The following is a 21,819-nucleotide window of genomic DNA, read 5'->3' on the forward strand; positions in this document are numbered from 1 at the left end:
CAGGTTGGGACAATTATTCTAATTTTTCTTGGGATGACAACCCATGTTGTAATTCTTATAATCCAGGTTTGGAAAATGATCCTAATTTTTATTGGGATTATAATCAAAATGATTTTCAACCAAGTCATCCTAATTTTTATTGGGATAATAATCAAAATAACTTCTAACCAATAGATCCACCCCAGCCAGAAAAATCATCTTTGGAAGAAACACTGCAAAATTTTATACAAAATTGTAATAGGCAGCAAGAAGCTAATGAGCACTGGTTCCATAGGCAGCAAGAAGAACATGAGCAATGGATCCAGTGGCAACAAGAAGAAAATGAGCAATAGTCCCAACAACGTGAAGCTTCTTTGAGAAAACTGGAAGTACAGATAGACCAAAATGCTAAAGCTTTGCAAAGTCATGCGCCAGGTAAGTTGTCTACTCAACCTGAAGATGCTATGACTGTTTTAGGAAGTGAAAAAATTGTTGAAAATAATTTAAAAGAAAATATCATTCCTAAACAAAATGAAATGTCTGAAAAAGTGAATAATGATTTTGATGTTGTTATTTTTGTTAATGATGAGCCTCAATTGCACAAATCTGATAATCCTTATGTGCCTCCCAAGCCATTTGTGCCCCCAATTCCTTTTGATGTTCAAAATGACAAGTCAACTGTGACTGTGGTTGATGATAATGTTGAGTTTTCTAATTTAGAATCTATGAACTTGCCAAATAAAGCTAACCGGTGTTTTGCAGATAAGGGGTTGGAGTCCACACAAAAGAATAAGTTGGAGTTTGATAAACTCCAAAAGGAGAATCTTTTGAATGGCGTGGATAATAAAGCAAGTCCTTTTCATTTAAAAACTGCAGGGCCATATGAGAACTCCACAAAAGATAAAAGGAATCAGGGAGGACTTTCTTTATCTTCTTTTCTTTCATCTCACAACATTGGGGACAATGTTGAAAATAAGTGTGGGGAAGGGATTTTACCTAAAAATCATAAAATTTTAAAAAATTTCAAAATTTTTAATTTTCTTATGTTTATTTTTATGAACCTTTTTATTTTAAAATTTTAGCATTAGCTTGAGCTTTACCCATGTGAATATTTTGAATAGCCTGTGATAAAAATAATGCAAATTCTTTTGTCAACTCTTAGTGTGTATACTGCATGTGGCTAGTTGTTAATTGCTTTAGTTTTATATTCTGAATAGCTTTTCTCTACAAAAAAAAAAAAAGAAGAAACAAAATAAATAGAAATTAAAAAAATCACAAAAACCCTTATATGTTTAATGCAATCTCTTTGTTGATTTTTATGTTGATTTAAGCTCTTCAAGCCAATCTTAAGGTGCCCCTCCTTACTTACAAATTGGGACACAGATGTTAAGCGTGATCTAATCATTGAACAGCTCATAAACATTGATCATTATGTTAAGAAGTGCAATGTGATTTCCCTGCTTCGTGATCAAAATCTGCTACACACGCTTCAGAATGTTGGTACCTACTCTGAGTGGCTCACTCCAGAAATCTACACTAATCTGACTCCTGACATTGTTGTGGAGTTGTCTCTTCTCTTCCACAAAATTTTTGTACGCAATACTTGGTATGATTTTAGCCCTTCTATTATCAACTCTTATCTCAACAGGTCTGATTTTGAAGAGCCATTTGAGCCTGCTGTGGATTTCTTGGCATCTGCTCTGACTCATGCTCAGCTCACTGAATGGCCACATGGTGATATCCAGTCCAATCTGCTGACTACAGTTTACTCAGTGCTCTTTCGATTTGCATCGCACAATTGGCTGCCCAATGCCTCACGACATGCTGTTACTCCCAAAATGGCCGCATTGCTCTACAAGATTCGCAACAGGATGAGTGTTGATTTAGGGACGGTTATCTTTGAGCATGTCATGTCATTCACTCCGCCAAAGGAGTCCAAGGTCGATCTGCCATATCCTTGCCTGCTGCTTGTAATTCTGAAATCTCAAGGGTTTAAGCCTTATCCTAATGAGCTTATTAAGACTGCAACTGCAAAATTCACTACGGATGCAAGGCTCTATTCGGGTACTCATTATGATGATCGTGCGTCACTGCTTGCTGCCCCTGTTCCTGATCCTATACCACCTCAGGATGCCCCTCCAAGTTCCTCTACAGCGCCTACTGCCTCTGATCCAGCATCTGCTCCAGTTAAGACGTCAAGCTGCCTTCTATCAGTCTACTATTGATAATCTTAAATCGGTAGTTTCCACTCTCCGGGATGTTATCTCTGCTACAGAACCAAAGCTGGTGGCGACCCTTCGTCAAATTAATGTGTTGGAGGAACAGATTGCTTCTCAAGATCCGGAGGATGAAGGCCCTACACAGGGTGATGAGGGCACTCTGTCAGGTTCCCCTGTCCACTAATTGATGATCACTTTGGCAATTTTTTGTGTCAAAAAGGGGGAGAATAAAGTTAGGGGGAGCATCTATTTTTGGTGACTCATTATGCTCTGTTGACGTAATTTGTTTTTTGGATTATGTTTTTGTTAGTTCTTTGATGACATTCAAGATGCTTTTTTATGATAATTGGCTTTATTTGGCTTTAAAGTGACTTATGTGTTTGATGTCTTATGTGTGACTCTATGACTGTATGGTTTCTTGTTTGAAAATGTGATATGTGTTATGTGATGTCAACCAGTCCATGATGAGTTAAGTTGTTGGGGTTGTGAGGAAAGCTTCTGCCAGTGATTGTCTCTTCATCAGGTTGGTGGTTGTTTAAAGTTTGGGCTGATACAATTTATATAGGCAGGTTTTTAATGTAAACAAATATAATTGGTGGCTTTTTAATAAAGTCTGTCATTTTTGTATATGCCCCAATTTTATATTTGTATAGGTTTTTTACCAATAATTGCCAAAGGGGGAGATTGTAAGTGTAACATTTGTACACGTTTTTGGACCTCCTATTTATTGGATTAATTAATGTCAAAAACCATAGTTTAAGTCTAATAGGTTGTTATTAAGTCAAACTGTATCAGCACTAGATCAGTTCTCTGTCTGTTCTAGATCTGTGTTCTGTCTGCTCTGGATCAGTACCAGTATTTGATTGATGAATTCAAACTGAGTCAAGTCCTTGATCCACTATTTATGGGATGATTTATTCTACTGGACAAAGCTTGAATTGAGGGATTAACAGCACATGGAGTTGAGGATATTTGGTTGATCTATTAGCTATATAAAGAGCTCCAGGACTTGGTTCTCTTTACCGATTTGATCACTTTATTATTCCAAAATTTACAAGAGAACTCTATACAGGTTTCTTACATTACTTCATGTGTTCTTATCAGCTTGGTTGCTTATTTGAAGGTTCGGCCGTGTTGGTGAACCTGGATGACTCGCACAGTGTCAGCTTGAAGATGATGAAGGCTTAGCTAAGAGTACTTTTTGTAACCATTAGTGTAGGATGGTTGTTGTGTGACTCCTTGTAACACTTGTGATCATCTAGTGGATTGGGCTAACGTGAAGTGCCCCGCAGACGTAGGAGTGGAGCTCCGAACTGCGTAAACAATTCTGGTGTCTGGTTCCTTTTTTATTGCTTTATTGTTTTATGTTTTTATTTATCTGTTTCTAATTGATTAATATTTTCAGATAAATAATTCTATTAAAATAAAGTAGCAACCTTAAGATAAATTGTACATTCAAAACACACAATACAATTTCATATAGGTTGGTAGTTCACGTCGGAGTTGGCTGGATGATGGTAGTATAAAATATAGGTTGGTAGTTCACGTCCTTCGTCCCAACAGGACCGGGACACTAAGTGGTAGGGGATTGGCCAATGGTTTGCTCCATTCACATGCATGGAACCCAACCTCATGCTTAAAGGACGAGGTGCTGAACCACCACGCCAACCATGTTGGTTAAAACGACGTCATTAATAATAAAAAAAACTCTAAATCATTCAACTATTTTAGTATTAAGTATTAAAGTATTAAATAGTTTATAATTATCAAGTCTTAAAAAATAAAAAATGTAAACATTTAAACATTTAAATAAAAATATACACGAGCGCCTAACGATTTTTTCAATCATGATTTATTCATCAATGTTTTGTTTTTGTTTTTTGTTTTTAATTAAAACAGAACATTAGTGTTATTTTAGCTGAGTTGGAGTCTCTTTGTGAAATGTCATTGTTGTTTAGAATTGTTATGAAGAAGGAACAAGTGGATAATCTACTTTTTGCTTCTGTGGTTTTAGGTGTATGTAAAGATGTTGATATTTTGTCAAAATACTATGACAAGTTGGTTTGTGATTTGGGCAGCAAAAATCAAATTCAAGAGGTTTAAATAAATTAATATTTATATTCTTTTGTAATTGATTAATTAAATATATTATTTTTTTATTATAACAGTTTGTTACTTTTATGGGTTTGGTTTTATAAATTGACTGATTTCTAAATAAAAAATTCGATGATTTTAGACAATGCAATGAGTTAATTGTTTTGAGCTTATTGGGTCAACCCAACAGTTTCATGCTAAGATTGATATCTCTACAAATAATTACTCCACAAATTCGACAAATGCTTTGTAATATACTTATAATCCAATTGGTAATTAGGAAAATTCAATTTTTTAATAATTAATATCAAGAAAAAAAGTTAGTATATTTATGTGAGTTTTGGTTTGAGAAAGTTTGAATCATTAAATGTGATTCTTTGAAATTATAAAAAAAAATCTAATCTAGGGCTTTCTCGGTAAATACATTTTTTAAAGTTATTTTTAAAAAAAAATTAATTTACAAGAAAATATCATGATGGAATTAATTAACTTGAATGACCCGAATGAACCAAAATCAATAATTAAGGAATAAATAGTGATTAATACTACGTACAAGATGAGTAATAAAGATAAAGTTTTGTATTAATGACTTATCTTTTGCCCTTTATACATGCTCTTTGTTATTCTTGCTCTCTTGATGGCTAGTCTTGGGCCCTTATGAGGTCGATCGGTGCTTGGCTCGCCCTAAGGCCTAGCCAAGGCCGATCGGTCCCCAAGCACGGGGCTTTGATTGATCACTCCTCCTTGGCCCATGTCCTTTTATATTGGAATGTCCCATGGGTTGAGGATGGAGCTCCTTTCGCTCATGGGATGTGTCTAGATGATGGCTTTGGACCCTTGGTATTCGGCTCTGCATAGGGATTATCGAGGCTGGTTGGCCCCCAAACGTGGGACCTTGCATTCACCTTTCTTGTTTTTACTCGTGTTTGCCTTGTTCATGTTGTGGTTACGTTGACTTGAGTATCATCCAACAACTACCAAGGCCTTCATTGGGCTTAGCTTATCGAATCCTCGCATGTTGCTCGTCCTGTGCGTAAATCGAAGGTGGCCCATGTGCTAAGCCCTTAATATTCCTCCTTGACTGACCTTGGGGCTAGCCTTGCACCTTGTTAGGGTCGACCCTTTCTTAGCTCGACCTCATGCCTTGGGGTCTTGGTTGATTCTCGTCTCCTCAATCGTTTCTCTTGAATTTAATATAGGGTACCTCATCGCCTTGTCGAGGCGCCACTTGTTGCCACAAAAGTTGATTCATTGCCTTCGTCGTCATAGTCGACCTCGAGGTCGTGTTGGGGTTCGACCTCGCCTTAAGCCTTGCCAAGCTTGGCTATAAGTAGAGCCGTCAAAATGAACTTAACCCGCCGGGCTAGTCCGTCCTGCCTGGCAAAAAGGCGTGGCGGGCTTTGAATTTTATGACGGGCTTTTTTATCCTGCACTACAAAACAGATCTAAGCCCTCGATCTAGATCAACTGCCCATGATGAAAGAATACTGGCAGTTGAAAGAATACTAGAAAAAAAAAAAAAACAGCTTAGCTTCTTGGAAGTTGAATTCTTCAAATCGCAACCAAAGACTTAATAAAAGTTCAACCATTACTAATACTTAATGAAATAATTCGCACACTGAATTCACAACCAAAAACATTAGGTTCAAAGTTATGCATCCATAGGTTCAAAGTTATGAACATGCACCTAATGATTAAAATTTATGCACTCGTAGGCTAAACTCTGTGCACCCCAAGGTGCAAAGTTATGTATGCACCTTACAGTGCAAATACATTTTAAAGTTATGCACCCAACGGTCTAAAGTTATGCACCTTAAGTTCTAAGTTATGCACTCGAAGAAGGGAAATAATGTTCCCATCTTTTGAGAATCTAATAAACTTAAACACGCACTAAAAGAGAAGCTATGCGTTCAAAAAAATATGCACTTGAAGAAAGAACAATATGCACTAGAAGAAAGAAAATAATGCATCCATCTTATGAGAAGCTAATAAAGTTAATATGAACTAGAAGAGAAACTATACACTCGAAGAAGGAATATAATGCAGCCAAAGAAAAAAAAATGAACTTACTTATACAAAATTACCACAATGCTATTGCATTTATTTTTAATTTTTCTTCATTCTGGACAAAATCAGTAGTTGAGATTTAACCCCATTTTACACTTGGGAGAAGCATGCATCTGATCTCTTTTATATATATATATATATATATATATATATATATATATATATATATATATATTCAGATTATATTTTTAATTTTTTTAAAGTACTAATAGATTGTGTATATTGCTCTTAAAATGTTGTACATTATTTTTTAATTTGATAAAATTGTGCTCGCTTACTAACCATCAATGTGGCTTTGTAGCTACGGGTGGAAATAGGCCGAGTCGAGCCGAGCTTTAGGCGTAGGCCTGCTACATAAATCTAAAGCCTAGGCCTGGGTCTGAGTCTGTATGTAGGCATTTTGTTAAGCTCAAGCCTAAGCTTACAATTGGCCTGGCCTGGCTTGAAGTCTTTTTAAAAGTATGTTTAATAAGCCTATTTAAAGGCAACATGTTAAGACTTTTTAAAAACTTTAATAAGTATATCTAAATAATTTAAGAAATATACCTAATATATAATTACATAAGTATATTAGCATAATGCAAACATAATAGCATTAAAATAAAAATAAAATAAAATAAAACAAGTCACGACTTCAGCATGCCCGTTAACTTGTTTAGAAATAAATTCAAAATTGTATTATAATTTGTTATCCTATATAACATCATAAATAATATACAATCAACTCACACAATAAGTTGCGACATTTCATTAAATATTATGACAGTAAAAACAGTTAAAGAAAAAATCAAACAATAAGAATACTTACAACAGGATTAACATAAATATTTATACTTGAATCATAATTTAGAATCGGATTTTGGAGGTGGAAGGTTATGTTATATATATACTTGAATCATAATTTAGAATCGGATTTTGGAGGTGGAAGGTTATTTTGTAATTTTATATACTTAGGGTTATGTTATGTTATATATATATATATATATATATATATATATATATATATATATATATATATATATATATATATCACTTTTCCGTGCGGTCGGTGCGGTATACACCACTATGTATACAAATATACACCACTCAATGTTTGAAAATGCACAACAATGAAAATATACAAAAACACCAAAAAAACACACAACATACCCAAAATAATGCACCATAACTCTTCTGTCCCTAAGTGTGGATTTTTGAACACTATGTGTTGTATATTTGCATGCCTAGTGGTGCATTTTTTGGTGATGCATACCGAATGATGCATATTTATGTTGTGAATTTTCTAACATTGAGTGGTGTATATTTGTATACATAGTGGTGCGACCGCACTGACCGCAAATTAAGGCGCGGCCGCACCTGAACTCTACCCTCTCTCTCTATATATAGGCCAGGCCTGAAAGTCGAGCCTATTATATATAGGTCTGACCTGTTTAGTTTAATAGACTTTTGAAATTGGCTCAAACCTGGTCTTTTTACTAAACGAGCTAGGCCTTAATTAGGCCCGGACATAGGCCTCTACGACGGGCTTGGCCTATTCCCACCCCTATTTGTAGTTGTCTAGAGTGGTTTAAGGCTAGTGCCTTAGAAGCTTATACACCGACACGGTGAAACCCAATGTAAAACTAACTAAACCCCCAAGTTTATACAAACCATCATTTCCATGCAATCTCTTTATACTACTAAAGTCACGGGATTTTGCTAATAGAATTCTTATGTTTTTCGGCTCAACTTAATAACTCTAATTTCTGTATTTTCCTTTTTTTTTGCAAAATTTTTATTCTTTTATTTCCTTTAGTAAATGCCTATTTTATAGCACATATATGTTTTTAATTGGTTTTGAGAATATTGGATTCAATTTTCAATTGTTCTATTTTAGGAGACCTGTGTGTTGGAACAAGTTAAACTATTTTGTTAGACTGTAATCATTAGATTTATGGCTAAGTTTTATCCTAATTGTTTTCTTTTTTCTGGCCTAGAGTTAATCTAATTGGTGTATATATTTATTACTAGTTTTTTTGTATGCGCGATGGGCAAAAACATATGCCCAATATTTATATTTTAAAATATAACTAACAATTTCTTACTAATTAAAATCTAAATGAAAAAAGTTAATTATTATATTGATTCAATATATAATGTCCACAAATATTATTATCATTAAAGAATATAAGAAAAGATATGTTAAATGCATGTGAATGGTAAAGTTAATGGAAAAGATAACGGAAGTTATAACGGTAAGGATACTTTTGTCCAATTTTGTTTTTTTAGATAACGGAAGTTATAACCTAGTTGGCCCGAATGAACCAAAATCAATAATCAAATGAACACTTAAGCAAAAGTTGGGATGATATTGAAATGAACATATTGATACTCTTTGAAAAGAAAATGATGTGTGTTCTTATGCCAAAAGTAAAATAAAATTATTATAATTACAGTATTAGTGATAGATATATTACAAATATGCCCGGAACAAATCAACTCGGTGGAGCGGACTCAACCAAACTTGGGCCCGAGGCCAAATCTTGAGCTTGGCACCTCGGAGGTCCCCGCCAAATGCACCTCGGAGGTCCCATGCCGAGCTCGGCGCCTTGAGGAGGTCCAAGGCCGAGCTCGGAGCTCGGTGCCTTCAGGAGGTCCAAAGTCAAGCTCTGAGCTCAGTGCCTTGAGGAGGTTCGTGGCTTCATGGACGATTGTAGCACGCACGCGTAGTGGAGGCGTTAGACCCGGTCAAGGAGGTCCAACTACCCGCCATTTTCTCGCCGGAGCAGTTAGGAGTTGATTAGTATAAAAACACTCTTCTTTGTCTTTTAGGACATCATTCCATTCTCTTGTAATAGCTTGACACAACTCATTAAACTTCGTCTCCATGACTAACAATTCATTGTCTTTTCTATTCCATTATCTTTGTCTTTATCTCTTATTATTTATCATTTAATTATTAGATTATTTGAGTCAGACCATATGCCAGTCAATTTAATCCTTCAATTGCATTACAATTTAATCGAATTAACATAAACTTTGATAGATGAACCAACCAATTAATATTTCGACACCTACTTTTACATCATTTTCCATTCTCATAAGTACACCATAAATTAAAGCACCATAAATATTATACTTTTTGCAATAAATATTTGGCAATAGAATCCGTCTACATCCTTTAGAAAATATAGACCACAACTATAAGTCAAAGATTGACTTCTACAATTTAGTTGCAACTCTTTAACATGACCACACATTCTGATATATATTCATCTTTTTTTTTTTTTTTTGTTAAATATTCCAACGAATTCAATTAATTATGTGATCTAGTATTTTAGAATATATTACTTGTGTGCATAAATAAAGAGAAAATTGACCAATAATTAGTCACAGAAATGACTATTTGCATACTTAAAAAAATATATTTGGACGTTTGATAATTAATTGTTAACTGATAGTCAATTGTGTTATCAGACACTCAATTAACGATCGGGCACGGAGCACGCTTTGGGGCAGCTGGAACTCGGAGAGTTTGTGCCATGCATGTTTGTCACGCCAATTCATCCGCATATATGCTGAGGCAATTTTGAAACTGCTTCCCTTTTCAATGTTTTCCACTTGCCAACGCCGGCTCCTGTGGTGAGGTTTTCCTTACTAATATCATTACCGGCAAAGCCTTCGTGCTTCAATAGGTTGAGAAAGTAGTAATGAACATATACTGCATTGTAATAGAGTCAGTAGTATTAAAAAATAAAACACTTAAAATGAATATATTCATAAATATTATTGGATATAGACGAAAAATAAAAGACATCAAAAGTTAAAATTTTATACAAATATTAATGAGTATATGGGAGAGCCTAAAAGTTTATAAATGTTTGTCCAATAAACTTTAATTTTATAAACTCGTACAAAGTTGATGAAAGTTTAAAAGATTCTAGGAAAATTTAGAAATATTCTTTGAAAATCATTTAAAATCCATCACTTCAAATTTTTTTGAAAGTTTATAAAAGTCTCGATTATTGAATACACTCCTTAATATATGTGAAATTTTAATATCCGATATCCGGACATAACTTATATAGTTATATTACAATATAACCTAACTAAAAATATCCGAACCAATAATATATTGAGTTCAATCAAAATCTAAAAATTAGTATAGAGTTCAAATTTTAATTGTGAAATTTGAATAATGTCTAACTTTAAGCATAATCAAATAAGTTATGTTTATATAAATAAATGCAAGTAGAAAAGATAGAAGATGATGATAAATAAAAGAAGATAATAATGAATGTAATTATAGTAATGCATAAATATGTAAGTAGATAATGGTAAGAGTTTGGCTATAATGATATATAACCAAAATAGATATTGTATGCGTATTTAGAAAATAGTTTTTAAAAGTTCTCATGTTTTCTAAATAAAACTGAAAAATATTTTCAATTTTCAAAAAAAAAAAAAAAAGTGTACATTTTAGTAATCAAGTTTTGTATTTCCTGTTCTCCAATTAAAAAATTAGAGAAAATTTTCAATTGATAATAATAAGCAGCCCTTAAACTTTAATCAATTTACATCCACATATCTACACTTTCGTGGACTTACTCAACGCATCTCATTTTGACTTTCACGTAATCATACAATAATAAAACAATAACACGGAGTAATGTTTTAGTGTTTTACCACATCAGATATATACTTTGGACTATTGACCTTTGAAACCTTCAATGACAAACTAACAAACAAACAAACAAAAAAAAAAAGTACTCGGTAACAAACAAAACAAAACAAAATACCCCACGTTACCGCGTAGTCAACACCCATCGGCATTTTCAGCCGTCCCGTGACCTCCCTAGCTCTATAAATACTTCTCCTCCCCGTCACTTATTTCTCCAACTCTCTTTCAACACCCATCGGCATTTAACACATTTTGTAAGGAGAAAACAGCGACACAGAAAATGAGGAACCGATCGTCATCACCATCGACTCGTTATACATTTTGCGAAACCATCGCGATCGCCGAACCGGTGATCAGAAAATGGGACTTTCAAGCCTCCGCCACCTTCGCCGGAATATCGAACCTCTTACGGGACAGTCCGGTGGAGGGCAAAACAGTTCTTTCGCTGCGTTGATGACTTGCAGCATAGGCGCAGAAGAGTACATTGTCGTGTCTTAAAAAAATCAATTCAACACAACCATCTTTAGTGGCGAAGCCTGAAATTAAGTTAAGTGGGCGAAGAAGCAAACGTAAAATAATGAATACAAAACTGTTCAAATACAAAATATCACATACAAATAAGATTGTTCAACTACAAAATACATTATAAATCACAATACAAAGTTTATGATGAATTATGGGATAATATTCCTCTACACTCTCTTAGTTTTTGAAATCGTAGAATTGCTTCATTTGAAACTTGATAAAAAATACATTTCTCAACATATGCTTCATTTGAAACTTGATAAAAAATACATTTCTCAACATATGACACTAAGCAATCATTTAATAAATCATCACTCATTCAGTTGGGTCACTACTAAACAAAAATGGTTTATTACGACGATTTTTTTTTTTTTTTTTACATATACACGATGATTTTCAAAATGCAGTGTAAGTGGGTGTCGTAGTACATAAATACTTTCTACAGCAGTTCTTGAGAATTGCCGTGTATACTACCTTTATACGGCGGTTAAAAACCGTCGTATAATCTTAAATATATATGCCGTATAAACCACTTGAAAATGTCGGGTGATTAAAAAAATAGATTAGACGACGGTTCCAGACCGTGTAATCTATTTTTTCTAAAAAAAATCTATTACGGTTCCCACTTGGAACTGCCGTGTAATCTTTTTTTAAACACCAGCTCATTGTAGTCACTAATTCTGGAAATTGGTACAGGGTTTCTGGTCCTAGAATCCAATATCTCGCATATTATGATTGACTTTTCAGGAGCTTGTTTCATTTCAAGAATCCATGAGCTATGGGAGAAAGCAGAATGCTAGAGAGGGACATATTTTGAGTTCTTGTATGGAATGTAAGATCAAGAAATACTGTCTAAACATACAGAATGAATCTACGAGTAACCTAACCTCGTAGTAGCTGAAGCATAAATCGTGTTAATCTCCAGCCATAGTTGATGCCTTGTTGTGTAACTTGCGTTGCCTCATAAACTGTAAATCAGCAGGGTGTTAGCCGTTTTGCCTCACACTTAACTCAGAACCCTAGATGGTGTCCTGGTATTATTTTCTAAGTAGTATGAGTACCATGTCTTTAAGTGCTATATAATTGTTGTCTTGTATCCCATCAATGCAGGCTTTATATAGGCATAATGGTGGATTGGACTAAACCTAGATGTCCAGTCCAACCTGTAATTTAATGGGCCTAGTCCACTTGCACCACATTATTAAGACCCACAATATATAATATATATTGTATTAGGGAAAAGTCTTACAGTCTCCCACTTGGTGCAAGTACTAGCACAACTTTCATTAAAGAACAAAACACATGAATCATAACGATATGTCCTCTACTCGACAGAGTAATATCTTCTATGTATCACATGCATTTTTATTCCCCAACTTAAGTCCTTTATGAACAAACCCAACATTTATTCTTGGTACCTTAAGAGATGTTTCTCAAAATAAAATATGTGCAACTTAAAAGAGAAAACCATCCAAATTGTACAAAAGAGTACACTTCATGATCTCTAAGATCCTTAATGTTAACTATGCCTTAAGTAGAGATCTCTTAATGTTAACATAATGCTAACTATGTTCCATGACTAGTTTATAACTTAACTTAAGAACTACCTCTAACGGCCAAGAGCTTGGAGTTGACACGTTTGTCACTCCCACTTATCAAAATAGACAAAAGATAGTTTAGTCATAGAAGCATTCCAACAACTTAGACAATAAACCAAAACTCTAAGTCTATAAATTTAGACTTTAAATATACACCATAACTTCTCAAATAACTTTAAGGTCCACTTTATAATGAACTGAACATTATGAGTCTTACTTTTATGTCTTGCAAAATTGTCCTGGACCTTACAAACCAGAATGGCCCAGGATCAATTTTGAAGAAACTAATTAAAGACTCTATTAAATGCTAAAGAATTTATTTAAATAACAGTGTCTCACAAGTTAAATGTTTTGTTCTAATAAACTCATTAATATTGTTACAACATTTTCATAAATATGTTGCACAACCAAATGTTCAATAATTTGAACTTATGAATTTATATGAACAAATACAAGATTGATACTTGTGGAATCTTTAGTGGAGCATCTTAATGATCTTTTCTAAATGATCACTCCCACTGATTAAAATATTCTTCAGCAGAATTAATGATATACGTACTCACAATTGATTTGACCAACTAAATAATGAAGATATAATTACCCACCATTAGTTGGGCATACTAAATAATCAATATTTGGTTCCAATCCAACTAAAGTAATAACTAATGAAGGCATAACTCCCACCATAGTTGGACATACTAAATTAATAAAATACACTTTTCAAAACCAAGTTGGAGTTTGGCTCGAAAAAGGTACATTTTATTCTTGGAAACCAAAAGAGGTATATCAAATATATCACGTAACTTACTACAATTAGTCCAAATAACAGAGCAAGATTCGCGAAACAATTAATAAAAGTGGTTGAATTTTGGGGAGTAACTAAATTTATAATTGAACTAAATTTATAAATTCTAAGATATTGTGATAAAATTATTATCTAATGAGTTGAGAGATTTATTGACATAAAACTTGCCTGTAGGCTAAAGTTTTAATTATATTAAATCCAATTAAAACCCTTATGATAATATTTCATTTCACTTATTAAATAGACAGAAGAATCTAAAGATATAAAACTTGCATGTGGGCTAAAGTTTTACTCAATTAGATCCAACTGAAATTTTATGATGAAACAATTATCAAATGAGTTGAAGAATCATGTGATATAAGACGTGCCTGTAGGCTAAAGTTTTAATCAACGAGATTCATTACAACTATTATGATAAAACTTAAGAAATCATGTTTCTTTTCTTAATCCATGTGGGTAAATTAAGAAATATGATCTAAAGTTTGCATCATAAAATTAAACTTTATGATAGAGATGGAAATTATTTACAAATAACCATAAAATAAATAAATTTATTTATTTCTATCATTACTGATAAAACTACTAAACTACATTCCGATACATAATTGTGTGTGAGCTAAATTATGGTCGTACTTGTATTTCATCCTAATTAATTATACAAATATAACGAAATTGCCTATGGGCTAAATTTCATCATCATATTAAATACAATTAATCAGAAATGATATGTCTAAAACTTTATGTGATTAAGATAAACCGCTCAATATATAATTTTAACTGATTAAAGGATGTTGTGGCTACTCCCCAACCAAATTAAAATTATAAGATCACTAGACAATTATCAATTCATTGCCTAACCTTTATGTGATTGAAGCTTAAGAGATATCAGTAAATTAAAGATGTTATGCTATTCTTTAATGAACTGAAATCAAATCACATTGACAATGAACAATTAAAATTTTAACAAACAGATTATACCATATCGTGATGAGAAAATCCAAATATATGATATTTAAGGGGACTAGTGGCACAAGAAATTCTTAATTCATGGCCATAAAACTAGTATGCCTCCTCAATTCATATGCACTCAATGTATAACTGTTTGGGGTATAAACCTAAAATTGTAGGGTATACACCAAAAAACTGCATGGTTCACCTATGATTAAAATTTAAATATGGGTGAACTAAATCAACGGACCAAATGTGCTTAAATTCAGGCACTACCGTAACTAAAGTTTATGTAGAAGTCCAACTTAATTAGGAACTAATATAATTTCATCCTAAATTTATGCAGTGCTAAAGGCATAATAAAAAAAATATTGCATAATTTAAAACAAAATATTATGCTTAGGAAAAATATTCATAAATTAAAACATTAAACTCATATATTCCAAACAAATTGCATAACTTAAAACAATTATTTTTAATATGAGATTTCAAAGTATAGAATTAATATCCAAACACTAATATGAGTCCAAACCAAAGAGACCCAACAATTTTTAATAATGACATAATGGATATATACTTTGAAATTTCAAACTTTAAGCCCATGGAAAAAAAGTTTTAATGCATAAAGATCAAATTGATGAGAAATAGACTCAATATTCAAATTTTAACAATATCAAACCAAAGAAATATGTTGTAATTTGTAAATCAAAATCTCACAAACCCTAATTGCATAATTAAAACCTAATATTATGCACTTAATGTGATCAAATGCATGAAATAATCCAAAGAGTACGAATCATACATAACCAAATATGAGCAATAACATTAATCATAATTCAAAGACTAAATGAATTATGGAATAAATGTACAATAATGGCAATAGTCAGTTGCCTAAAAAAAATTCATATCTTAAGCATTGCCACAAACATAATTGGAAACAATTCAGGATTGATAAATAAAACCATAATAATGTCAACATTAAAGTATTAACGGTAATAAGTAACCTTATAATTACCATTAACATTTAATAATAACTAAAGTATGGTAATACACCTTCTTTAATATTTCCATATGCTTAAAGAAATAAAATGTGGCAATTCCAAATTATAGCATTTAACTATAACTGTAGCACCAAAAATAATGATAAATAAACTTAATAACTTACCTTAATGATGCAAAACGCATCTCCCATAGTGCTAAAACTCCCTCCATCTTCACCGCTAGTAACCTCGATGCAGCGTCCAATTATACTTAATGGTTTAATGGTAGGACTTAATTACCAACATCAATAATCACCAAATAGGTAATCTTTCCAAACATAATAGATTACCAAGAGATAATAATTATTATGAACGGTAATATACGAGATTAGCCTCTATACTTAATAAAAGTAACCAAATATTGTCAATTAACTATAAAGGCAAAACTATACTTAAGAGATGCCTAATGCCAATCTCATATCACCACATAATAATTAACCAAGACAATAATGTCTTTTATGGAGACTAAAATTAGGGTAATAATTAAATTACCATTGTAAAGGCAATATACCAACTATATTGCTTTAAAAATAAAGAATTAATATCATTATTAAGGCCCTGAAAACTATTGATAAATTAAAAAATATATAATTAATTTAAACAATAGTTATGATTCTTAATGGCCATAATAACAATTAAATTCTTAAATCCTTAATGTCTCAAAACAGACCAAAACAATAAGTATAACACTTAATTGCTCAAATTAGGCCTATGATTCTTAATGACCCAAATAAGCTATAATAATGGACGAAAAATAGTCTAGTACTGAAATAGATCCAAACTTAGGGTGTGTTTGGAAAGCAGGAAAATGGTTTCTGGAAAATGATTTCTGGAAAATGAGTCATTTTCCAGAAAATATTTTCCTTTCTTGTGTTTGGCTGTAGAACAGAAAACCGTGTTGGTGTGTTTGGCTCATTTTCCAGAAAATGGGTAGGAAAATGAACAGAATTATATAATTGAATATTTTAATTAATTTGTTTAAATGTAACAACATTTATAACAAATATACAATCCAAAAAATAAAATAATCACAAAAAAAATCACAACAAAATAATATCTATCTCATAAAAAAAATAAAAAATAAAAGTGGCTGACTGATTTCATATGTCAAATAAAAAAAATAAAACTCATAATATCTATCTCATAATAAAAATAAATAAATTATTACTTAAAAACAAAAAGAAAAGTTGAAGATGTCAAGAAGATGAAGAAGTTAAAGCATTTAGGAGGCCTAAGGAGATGGAAGAAGCAAAGGAGAAGGAAGAAGCAAACTTCCGGAAAATGACTTCCCCCGAAAAAAAGGAAAGTCATTTTCCATAAAATTGAGCTTATTTTCTATTGACCAAGAAGTTCATTTCCATTAACTTTATTTTCCCCTCCTTCCCAAACACCAAAAACCCGGAAAATGATTTCCAGAAATAATTTTCCGGGTTTCCAAACACACCCTTAATATTATTACCAACGATAAATACTATTAACAAAATATTGTAGTTAGTAATAACTAAAACTTAATAACCATGTTATGAATTAAAAAATGAGCTATAGTTATTATTAAAATATCAATCAATAACAATAGGATCCATACTTTAATGACCCCCTATAGGTCCCAAATAGCTTGTTCAAAATAGGTTTTAAAGTCCCAAGTCATATATAGGACTAAAATATGCTCAAATTAAATGAGAAACCAAATTAAACAAGCTGGCTTAATAGGTCATAATACCCTAAATTGACCTAAGGATCCAAAATTGAATGATATATCCTATGAGTCAATAATATGCTAAATCCAACCTTAATGTATGCTTTTATAAATGTATAATAATTATAATAACAAAATAATTATTTGATAAATATACATAACATGCTAGGATTTGCAAATTAATATATTATTAACACATATATATCCCAAATAAATTGCAATTCTTGAGGCAATTTAATATAACCTTAATATTAAATTTAAATTCAAGTGGAAAATTTAAAACTTGATATTTGACTATAATTGAATAATAATTTAATTATGAATTTAATACTAAAATTGGAAGAAAATTAAATAACATTAATATTCCAAAACAAACAATTATCATACATTTACCATTGCCAAAATAATATACAATATTATTTAAGGTAATATTAATATGGTAATATTAAACCAAATAATTACCATCTACCAAAATTAATATATAATATTAACTAAAACAAATAAATAAATATGGTAAATTAAAGTGAATTGCATGACTAAATTAAAATGAACAAAACTTTCCTCATCCATCTCCAATACCTGAGTCGAAGTCAGCCGTCACAGAAGTAGAAGCAGCAGGCTGAAGTGGAAGAGGAGAGGATAATCGTCCATTGCCGAATTGAAGGAGGAAGAGAAAGAGCCAACACCATGGCAGTCATCGCGCCTCGCCGTTATTCGCGACACCTCCGCCACCAGAGGAACCGCGCAGAGACGCAGCAAGCAGCGGAGGCACCGGCGAGGAATCCAAAGCCATCGCCGGAAAGCCAAAGCTTGCTATTGTCATCCATGGCAGCCGACGGCCCAAAGCCAGCAGCGACGCCGCCCACCGTCCGCCGCTCGTAATCCCAAGTCACTTCGTCCTCCGCCGTCCTTACCGCGACGCCACGGGAATGCCGTGCCCACCATCGCCATCTCACTTCAGCCCAGCGCTGGTTCGTCAATGCCGCTCACATCCCGGGACTCCAAGTCGCTAGGGGTGGGCGTTTCGGTCTTCGGTTTGGTTTTTTCGGTTTCGATTTCCGTTTTTCCCGTTTAAAAAAATTAAACTATTCGGTTTAACATTAGAGTTCGGTTTGGTTTGAAACGGTTCGATTTCGATTCGAATTTAATTCAGTTCGGTGTTCGGTTTGATTTACGACTCTCGAATTTTAACATTTCCTAGGCGACAAGGCTGTCGGGGGTGCCGCGACTTAACCGGACACCGTAATAACTGTGCATGAAACATCACATACCCCAAATCCAAAGTTTAATATCTAAATAATAAATACCAACAAAAGAAATTAACAATTCAAATAAATTTAAAAAAAAACTGAAAATTAAATTCCAAAACTGAAACTTTCAACTCAAATGAATTTGGAAATTCATTCCAGTAACGGGAATGAATTCCAATTTCATTCTAGTTTTGAAATATATATATATATATATATATATATATATATATATATATATATATATATATATATATTTATATTTATTAATTATATATAATATATATTTATATTTAATTATAAAATCTTTTGTTTTTCGGTTCGGTTCGGTTTTTAACCTTCTAAAAACATGTACCGATCTTTTTCGGTTCTGTTCGGGTAACCAGAACCGTTTTGCCCACCCCTACAAGTCGTGATGCCGTTGCCTGAAGGAGCCGCCGTTCTCTATGGTAGCCAACGACCGAGGGGAAAATAACGCAAATCGACCGCCAAATCGCGATGCCAATCGCCAACGCCAACTGCTGTCGACTGTAGCCGCCGACGAATGCAAGCAAAAGGCAAGTCCGGCCAACCCAAAACAGGAAACTCATAACAAATGACGAAATATATATATATATATATATATATATATATATATGTATATATATATATATATACATATATACATATATATGTATACAATATACATAAATATGTATAAATATGTATATACATATACATACATATATATGTATATACATATATTATACATAAATATGTATAAATATGTATATACATATACATACATATACATAAATATGTATAAATATGTATATACATATACATACATATACATAAATATGTATAAATATGTATATACATATACATACATATATATGTATAAATATGTATATACATATACATACATATATATGTATATACATATATTATACATAAATATGTATAAATATGTATATACATATACATACATATACATAAATATGTATAAATATGTATATACATATACATACATATACATAAATATGTATAAATATGTATATACATATACATACATATACATACATATATATGTATATACATATATATACATATATATTAAAATCATGCTTAATGCTAAAAAAAATTTCAGCAGTCCAAAAAAAATCATATACAAAAAACTTAATGTATATGAAATTAATGTTTATATTTAGGCAATACAATCCACCATACAGAGATTATAAAAGGTTCTTGATACTAAATGTAAGATCTAGAAATACGGTCCAAACATACAGAATGAATCTACGAGTAACATAACCTCGTAGTAGCGGAAGCATAAATCGTGTTAATATTCAACCATAGTTGATGCATTGTTGTGTTGCCTCATGAACTGTAAATCTGCAGGGTGTTAGCTGTTTTGCCTCACAATTAACTCAGAACCCTAGATGGTGTCATAGTATTATTTTCTGAGCAATTTAATAGCGGAAGGCGTTTTGACTGCAGTTGATAAAATTCAGCCAATCAAATCGGTAATATACAAAAAATAATTCACAAATATAATATAATATCGAATATACAAATAATACTTTAAAATTTTTAAAAACTCACAAGTAAGAATGAAGGTTGTGGTGGTGGTGGCGGCGGTGGCGGTGGCGGAGTGACAACCGTGGTGGACGACAACGGTGGTTGCAAGGTGAGAAAAGAAGAAGAAAAAGAAGAAGAAGAAAAATGGTGAAGTAATATTTTGATATTGGGTGGGGATATACCGGTCATTTATTGTCTGAAAGAAGAATTTAATGTTGATCGTTAATTTAAAATGGCTAATCAACGGGTGAAATTAAAGATCCACGGGATAAAAAACTTTTAAAAACTGTGCTTATATATTTTTTATATTAAAATTGAAGATACAATGTCAGTTACAACAAGAACCGACTTTGTATCCAAATTGTTATATATGTATATATATATATATCATATAATGCAGCAGTGTGCTGCATAGTGCAACACAAAGCACATGCTTTGTGCTGCAAAACTAAAAACTATATAGTATATACCACGGTTATAAGTACAACCTTCTCATTCACCGCCGGTGTATAGCATCTATACACCGGCGGTGCATCAAATATTAATCCTTCAAAAAAACATTATGACACCACGATAGAAGGCTTGCAATATTTATTCAAAAAGTTAGATGCATTGAAGATTGATGATGACATGACTAGTAGCACTGGCCGTTTAACAAGCATGATAAGTCATCAAGATGATGATACTAATAATGTAGCAATGCGCGATCCTCCTCATGTGACTACAAAAGGTCGTCCTTGGTCTATCAGAATGAAAGGAGCTTTAGAGCTTAAAAGTAATGGAGTTACATGTTCAACTTGCAAAAAGAAAGGGCACACCAAACGTACTTGTACACTGAAAAACAAAAATATGGTATGTAATATGAACATATTTTATAGTTCCATATAATTTTTTTTTATTTTTAAATATTAGTTAATGTTCATAATAATAATTCTCATTTATCTCTTATTGTAGAATTTAATTGCAGATGGACAACAATTGCCAATTGAAACAAATAAAAAGAACTGATTTTGATGAGAACAATGAAGACATAAAGATATGTGGCTCGTTTTATGTTTCATCGTCCCAGTTTGCAAATTTAAATTTTTTACGTTATTGGATATTGTTGTGTGGAGTATTACATTCTAACTTTTAATTAAGTTTTAAAATATAATTTGAGTATTACACAGTATTTGATTAATTGTTGATTTTTTACATTATTCTTGATTTCTTGGGAGAGTGTTGGTGTGTTGTTGTAGTACAATGTTGTTTTTTTTTTTTTTTTTTTTTAAACAGTACAATGTTGTTTGATATGATGAAGGATGATGAGAGGAGTGTGGCCTATTTATAGTTACGAAAGGTTGGTTCCATGTTGCATCATCACACTATAATTCATATTAAT

This window comes from Ipomoea triloba, chromosome 7, assembly GCF_003576645.1.
Source record: "Ipomoea triloba cultivar NCNSP0323 chromosome 7, ASM357664v1".
Lineage (NCBI taxonomy): Eukaryota > Viridiplantae > Streptophyta > Magnoliopsida > Solanales > Convolvulaceae > Ipomoea > Ipomoea triloba.